Source organism: Rhincodon typus, chromosome 49 (assembly GCF_021869965.1).
Source record: "Rhincodon typus isolate 14 chromosome 49, sRhiTyp1.1, whole genome shotgun sequence".
NCBI classification, from domain to species: domain Eukaryota; kingdom Metazoa; phylum Chordata; class Chondrichthyes; order Orectolobiformes; family Rhincodontidae; genus Rhincodon; species Rhincodon typus.
In genome coordinates this window covers 2,874,892-2,883,034 of record NC_063380.1, presented here as the reverse complement: position 1 = coordinate 2,883,034, position 8,143 = coordinate 2,874,892, and the positions used below count along the sequence as shown (strand labels likewise).

Sequence of the window (8,143 nt, the reverse complement as noted above, 5' to 3'; positions counted from 1 at the left end):
AGGCAAGGCTAGATAAATTTTTGAACAGTAAAGGAATTAAGGGTTATGGTGAGTGGGCGGGTAAGTGGAGCTGAGTCTCAAAAAGATCAGCCATGATCTTATTAAATGGCGGGGCAGGCTTGAGAGGCCAGATGGCGTACTCCTGCTCCTAGTTCTTATGTTCTTATTATGTTCTTATGTATAATTGGGGCCTATGCACGTACCCATGGCCAATCCTCTGAGCTGAAGAAAATGAGAAGGGGACTGCATGGTAGCTTAGTGGTTAGCGCTACTGCCTCACAGCACCAGGGACCTGGGTTTGATTCCACCCTCGGGCAACTGTCCGTGTGGAGTTTGCACATTCTCCTTGTGTCTACGCGGGTTTCCTCTGGGTGCTCCGGTTTCCCCCCATAGTCCAAAGATGTGCAGGCTAGATGGGATTGGCCGTGCTAAATTGCCCAGAGGTTTCAGGGATATGTGGGTTATGGGGGATGGTCTGGGTGGAATGCTCTCAGGGTCTGAAGTGGGAGAGGGGAGACAGGATATAGTGACAGAGAATGTAACAAGTAAAGCTAGAGAAAAGAAAGGAATGGGAGTGGATTTCAATTTGGGTGATCAGGGTAATTTGTACACAGAGTGACAGATAGCCAGGATTGAGTTACAGACTGAAATCTAATCGAGGAGTTTGGCGTGATTTGTATACAGAACACCAGATACTCAGGTGAGTGACAGATAGCTGGGATTGAGTTACAGGCTGGAAACTAATTGATGAGTTCAGGGTGGTTATATGTAGTGTAATACCAGCATCTGTGGAGAGAAATCCGAGTTAACATTTCGGATCCAGTGACCCTTTTTCAGAAGTTGAACAACAACAACAGTTCTTTCATGAGCAACCACTTTGTTTTTAGCACTGTACCTTTACACCAACCAGAAAATGCCCTCTGTCTTTGTCTAAAAAAGGCAATTTTCCAACATCTTTCAGTTTTGAAGAAGTCATACTGGATTAGAAACATTAATTCTGCCTCTCACTGCACAGAACTGCCAAATCCCTTGATTGGACTGCAGTCTGAGAACCCTCGATTTAATTCTTGTCTGTAACTTACGCCTAGGCATCTGTTACTCTGCATGTAAACCACCCCAAAACCCTCACTTTGGTTACAGTCCATAACTCACAGCCCACTATGTACTGCAATAAATATAAACCCACTGAGACCATCAATTAGATTCCAGTCTCCAAGTCACTATAAGATAGATGTTTGAATATAAAACCAGGAGCAGGAATAGTGAAAGCTACAGTTTAATTTCTGCTAGATTCTATTTCTCAAGGAGAAAACAATCAGAGTCTGGAATTCTGGCATATTTATAGAGAGCAACAGTTCAATAAGGCAGCTCGCTACCACCTTCCCATGGGCTGATAGGAATGGGTGATAAATACTGGACCAGCCCATAAGGCTCATATCCTGTGAATGAATGATAAAGAAATGATCCCTTTCCTTCCTAATCACTTGCTGCCCTTGCAGACTAACTCAATGTGATTTATATCACAGGATACACAGATCTCTGTGTACGTCACAGTCACAGAGATGTGCAACATGGAAACAGACCCTTTGGCCCAACTAGTCCATGCTGCTGAGACTGGCACCAGCTCCATAGATCAGGGGTTAGAGTACTGGTCTTGTAAACCAGAGGTCGTGAGTTCAAATCTCACTGGGGCCTCATTCATAAAACCTGTTAGGGGTGGCACAGTGGCTCAGTGGTGAGCATAGCTGCCTCACAGTACCAGGGACCTGGGTTCAATTCCACCCTCAGGTGACTGTCTGTGTGGTGTTTGCACGTTCCCCCCGTGTCTGTTTGGGTGTCCTCTGGGTGCTGCAGTTTCCTCCCGCAGTCCAAAGATGTTGGATTGGTCATGCTAAATTGTCCTTAGTGTTCAGGGATGTGTAGATGAGGTGGGTTATGGGGGGATGGGGTCTGGGTGGGATGCTCTGAGGTTAAATAGTGGACTTGTTGGACTGAAAGGCCTGTTTCCACAGTGTAGTGGTTCTATGATCTATGATATCCTGAAGAAATCCAGTCTGCTTTGCTAGCATTTGTCCCATATCCCTCTAAACCCTTACTATTCATTTAGTCATTCAGATGCCTTTTAAATGTTGTAATTGTATCAGCCTACACCATTTCCTGTGGCAGCTCATTCCATACACACACCACCCTCTGCCTGAAAAAGTTATCCTTTAGATCAGTTATATTTTTTCCCCTCTCATCTTAAACCTATGTCCTCTAGTTTTGGACTCCCCTACCCTCATGAAAAGACCGTGCCTATTTATTGCTGTCAAGGCTCAATATGATTTTATAAACTTCTAGAAGTCAGCCCTCAGCCTCCTGCACACCAGAGAAAATAGCCCCAGCCTGTTCAGCCTCTCCCTTTAGCTCAAACCCTCCAACCCTGATGGCATCCTAGTAAATCTTTTCTGAACTCCTTCGCGTTTCACAGCATCCTTCCTTTAGCATGGAGACTAGAATTGTACACAGTATTCCAAAAGTGTCCTCCCAATGTCCTGTACAGTCGCGACATGACCTTCCAACTCCTATACTAAGGATTATGACCAATGAAAGCAAGTGCGCAAAATGCATTCTTTACAGCCGGTTTCTCTCTGCTGCTGTCTGTAAGACAAATCTGTTCATTCTGAATTTGTCTTTTTGTGGCAAAGGTATTGTTATGGGATGTTAGTGTGCTGGAACAGTTAATTAGTAATGGTTATTGTGTCTAATTTTCCGTTAAGTATTCCAATAGAGTTAGGTTATTCAGTGTTCTTCTTCCATTTGTTTGTATTTTAACTCTAGTGTTAAAATAAATTGTGTTTTTGCTTAATGTCGAGTAGCTTGACCAGTCTTATTGCCTCCAGAACAAGACACTTTATATTTGCCTTAAAAATAAGAAAACATTAGGGTCTAGGCTACCTTCTTAAAATAGTTTGAGGAGATCTGAGGTGGGAGATGGCCTATCTATCTCGACTGCTCGGTGCTCAGAATCTGAGGACGATTCACGTGGAGACAGCGAGTTGGAGAGCAGATGGTTACAGGAAGAGGGAATGGCCTTCCACACAGGCCTAGGGAACAGGTCTGCATTCTGACTCGGAGCAGGATGAGGACCTGAATCTGAGTGTGTAAGGACTTTGTTCATCAGTCAGAAACATTTTTTCCCTTTCACAGCGCCTCTCCTTGTGTCTCTGTGTCCCCTCTCTACTCTCTCTCTTTTTTCTCTCTCTGTCTATCTCTGCTGCACTCTCACTGTATGTCTCTCCCCAAGGGCACATTCCAAACATCCATCTCTCGCACTCTCACTCTGTCTCTCCCACAAGGGGTTGTGTCACCTTTGGTCTGTGTGTCTCCCTGCATTGTGAGCGCCCACACCGGTCTGGCCCTGTGCTCTCTGTCTTGCCCATATACTGGCATTACCCTGCCTGCTGGGACAGACGGTTGTCACATTTGTCTTCACAGCTCCAGTGGTCATAAGGACCACTCGTCCTGTCTAGCCTCCTCATCCAGCCCACTTTCCCGAGAAACCAGCCAAGCTTGCATTGCTATAAGGCACCACTCCATTTCTGCTGTGTACTCACTCCCTAGTCAGTGCCCCTCTCTCTATCCCTGACTCTCTGTTTGTTTCTGTGTCTCTGTTTCTTGCGCATTCACAGTCCCCCCGTCCCTCTCTCATGTGCTCTGACTCCATATCCTGGGATCTATTTCACTCTTCTCCCCCCACCGTCTCTTCTCTGTCTCTTTCAGTCTCAGTCCCTTTCTCACTCCTTCCCCTGTCACTGTCTGTATATGAGGCTCCATTCCTCTCCCTCTCCCTCTCCCTCTCCCTCTCCTTCTCCCTCTCCCTCTCCCTCTCCCTCTCTCGCAGGGAAGCAGGCAGGAACCTGAAGCAGCTCAAAGCTTTCCACTTGAGCCCCGTGAAGAGCAGGGTGCAGTGCGTTTGAAGACGTGGTGGTGGTGGGTTTGTTACAGATTGTTCCCACCAACCCCCTGGGAGATTACAGTCAAGGTCCATGGTCAGGGAGAAATCTACCAACTGCCGATGACGGTGAATGACTTCATCCTCTTCTTTTCTCACATCCCTATATTAAACCCAAACTAATCTCACTGCCCCACTCTCTCCCCACAGCCCTGTATTAATCCCCAAATCAACCCCATTGCCCTGTATCAATCCCAAACTATTCCCACGGACCTCCTCTCTGTCCGCAGCCCTGTAGCAATTGCCAAACCGATCCCACTGCCCTGATATCTCCTCATGGCCCTGTATCAATCCCAAACTAATCCCTTTGCGCAGTGTCCTGTGTTATTGGTCAAAATGAAATCTTCTCTGCCTTGGACACTCTCATCTCCTTTCTTCTCCGCTTTTCTCTCTCCCCAGCTCTCTCCCCCACTCTCTCCCTTTTGTCCCATCCCCGCTCCCCCAACTCCCCACCAGACAAACCCTCTGCAGAAGGTGATAGACTACGTGTCGGGTCGACTGGAGGTTGATGCTGATCAAATTCTCCTCCGACTGAAGAATATGGAAATTCCACATACAGAGAGCTATAAGTCTCAGAAAATCGGTGTGACGGACATTCTGGGTGAGTCCCGGGATGGGGCAGGGATGTTTCGTCTGATGTCTAACCTGATGCTGCCCCCTCATTTGGAGGATCGAGGGACACGGCCTTGCTCAGAGCAGGGGATGGCCAGACCATGTCCCTCATCTTCGTTCACTTGAGAGCCTCTGAGCCTTCGAGCGTCCTGCTCCCAGGCACATCACCATCAGAATATCCCTATTCCTGGATAGGAGAATGGGAGAGGGAACCATCGACAGGACCCTGTTCTCACCAACCTCGCTGTCTCAGATACAGCTCTCCACCAGTGTATCCACCCTCACAGCGGGGGCACGTATTGGAGTTTTTTTCAGTGTTTTGAGGAAGAAACCAGAAAGATTGAGGGCAGAGCAGTTAGATGTTGTTTACTCGACTTCAGCGAAGCCTTCGACAAGGCTGCATATGGGAAGACTGATCAGTAACGTTAGATCACATGGGATTCAGGGAGAGCTTGCCAATTGGATACAAGATTGGCTTCATGGCAGGAGGCAAAGAGTGAAGGTGGAGGATTGATTTTCGGAGTGGAGGATTGTTACCAGTGGTGCTCCACAGGGATCGATGCTGGGTCCACTTTTGTTTGTAATTTATATAAATGATTTAGATGCTAAAATAAACAGCATGGCTAGTAAGTTAGCAGATGACACCAAAATTGGTGGTGTTGAGGACAGTGAAGAAAGTTATAAGATCACAAAGAGATCTTGATCAATTGGGTCAAAGGGCTGAAGAGTGGCAGACGGAGTTCTAATTTAGATAAATACGAGGAATTGTATTTTGGCAAAACGATCAAGGTCAGGGCGTATAAATGGTACACAATTCTTTAAAATTTGTGAAAATGTAGACAGGGTGGTTAAGAAAATGTTTAGCGTGCTTGCCTTCATTAATCAGACCTTTGAGTACAGGAATTGGGAAGATATGTTGAGGTTGTACAGGACATTGGTGAGGCCTCTTCTGAAGTACTGTGTCCATTTCTGGTCGTGCTTTTATAGGAAGGCCGTTGTCAAGCTGGAGGTGGTTCAGAAAAGATTTACCAGAATGTTGCTGGGAATGGAAGGTTTGAATTACCAGGAGAGGCTGGATAGGTTGGGAGATTTTTTCATTGGGCATAGGAGATTGAGAGGTGACCTAGAAGAGGTTTGTAAAATCATGAGGGGTAAAGCTAAGGTGAATGGCAGGTGTCTTTTCCCTATGGTGCAGGAATTCAAGACTAAGGGGCATATTTTGAGGTGAGTGAAGAAAGATTTAAAAAGGCCATGAGGGGCAACATTTTTCACACAGAGAATGGTTTGTGTGTGGAATGACCCTCCAGAGGAAGAGTTGGATGCTGGTACAGGTGCAATACATAAAAGACATAGGAAGGGTTTGGCGGGGAGATGTGCCGAGATCAGGTAAACGGGATGAGTTTAGTTTGGGAACATGGTTGGCATGGACTGACAGGATGGAAGGGTTTCTTTCCATGGTGTATTACTCTATGACTCCCTTCAAGGGGACCAGGGGAGAACAGAAATGCGTCTCGTTGTTGAAGAGTCCATTTCCTGTGCTGTGTGACAATCCACACCCTGCTGAGTGGTGAGATACTTCAAACAGATCCAGCAGCACCAAATGCAGCATCCTCTCACTGCCTTGTACAATCAGGTGCACAGGTTTACAATGACCTGCTCACAGCCTCTCACACAATTACAGTCACCTTGTGCATGGACACATGGACACAAACACTGACTGAATGGCAAGACCCAAGGAGGCTCAGAGGGACAGAGGGTCCTTGGAGTGCCTGCCCACAGATTCCAGAACAGATTAATAGGGTTTTGTTTGAATATCTTTTCATGAGTACATGGGTGAAACACACACCATTGTTTCAGGTACAGCTCAAATCGTTATCTCAAGAAAAAAGATTTTATCCTGGGTTTTTGCAGATGACAAGCTTCCATTTGACTATTCCTAAGATAATAATTTCCAATTAATGAGTTATGCTTGCTTCTCACCTACCTTTACCTGATTATGTTTGCTTAGTTCAGATTCCAAGTGAGTTCACATGACTGTACTATCCAATCGTATTCAAGGTAACCCACAATATTATACTGTCCAATCACATCATTACACATCCATGTCTCAGACTGTTAACACATCCACTTTTTAAAGGGATCCAACTGTTCATTTCTTTCCCCTCTGTCACTGAACGTCTGCACCTTGTTAGCCCCTCCTTTTGCCTACACTGTTTCCTCTTTCAGACCCCTCCTCTAAGCCACACATCACCTGGAAATACGCCCACCATTTCTTTCATGTCGCTGGGTCAAAATCCTGGAATTCCCTCCCTCGGGGTATTGCGGTTAATCTACAACACATGGACTGCTGTAGCTCAAGAAGGCACCTTCCAAAGGGTCAACTACTGACAGGCAGCAAATGTTGGTCTCGGGCCCACCGCAAGCAACTGTACATAGGGATATAACACAGATGCTACTATCCTTTGATCATTTCAGGAAATATAAATATTAGCTTGGTTGTTTTGGGTTTTGTGAGGACAGGAGATGAAGAGTTACGGAGACCACTGTGCCCCGCAAACCTGTCCTAACTCGTTCTTGTCTATGTCTTAAACCCAGTGATTGATGGTTTGGGAAAAAAAAGGATGGTGCAATGCGTCCTAGGTGTTCTTGTACCCCAGTGAGACAACCTTATGTAGAACAGTCAAAGCCAATTCCCTCACAAGGGGGAAATGAAATAAGGACGATCAAAATGAACTGACAGAAAAGATTGATGATTGGTGAGAATCGCCTCCTTGTAACGTTATGAAGGAGTGGTTGACCCCCTCTGAAAACCACAACTGAAATACCCAGAGAAGCTCACTTCACCTCATAATCTGTTAAAGAAAGTGTGAAAAGTGGTATAATCTGCCTCTCACCCCCAATCTGTTAGAAAGGAGTGGTTTAAATGAAAAAAAAAACCTGATACTCATATTATAATTAACAAGAAACAATTTATTTGTCTAACTCTAACAGTTAAAAAATTAACAGAAATTCTAACATACTGAACAATTCTCCCTTAACCACTAACTATGTTATGCTGTTTCAAAAGGCATAAGTCCCACTTAGAGAAGCCAAATTAATAGTAAAAATAAATTAAATCTTAATCCCTTGAAATTACAGCCAGGACAAGTCTTCCAGGATGTTCTTTGCCCTCTCCACTGCCCTCCAGTCAGGAACGCCTTCCTCTATCCAATTCTTGTGTCAGGAATATTAGCCAGGAGTGCCGTAGTACCTATATTTAGAAAATGCTTACTCTCAGATCTTAGAGATTTCTGTGCGAGCCAGTGATTTTTTTTTCTTTAAAGCTGATGTCTGTTGAGAACTGTTCTCTTATCAAATGGCAGTTTGCTCTCACAGCGATTTTCAAATGCCCTCTTCTTTTATACCCTTGAAGACCAATTAATTTCTTACAATAGAATTGGTTCGAGGTTGTCAAAATTATCAGATTTAAATTTAAATGGGTTTTCATATTGAGGGCCTGGTTTAATTTAATTAGCTAAATTCAAAAGCCTGTTGTCT

The 8,143-nt window shown here is 45.1% G+C and overlaps 1 non-coding gene across 1 annotated transcript; it reads left to right on the top strand.

Moving 5' to 3' along the window:
* The first annotated feature begins 1,622 nt into the window (after nt 1-1,622).
* Nucleotides 1,623-1,695, top strand: trnat-ugu. Its single transcript has one exon. It is a non-coding gene; the product is annotated as a tRNA-Thr (tRNA).
* The last annotated feature ends 6,448 nt before the right edge of the window (nt 1,696-8,143 follow it).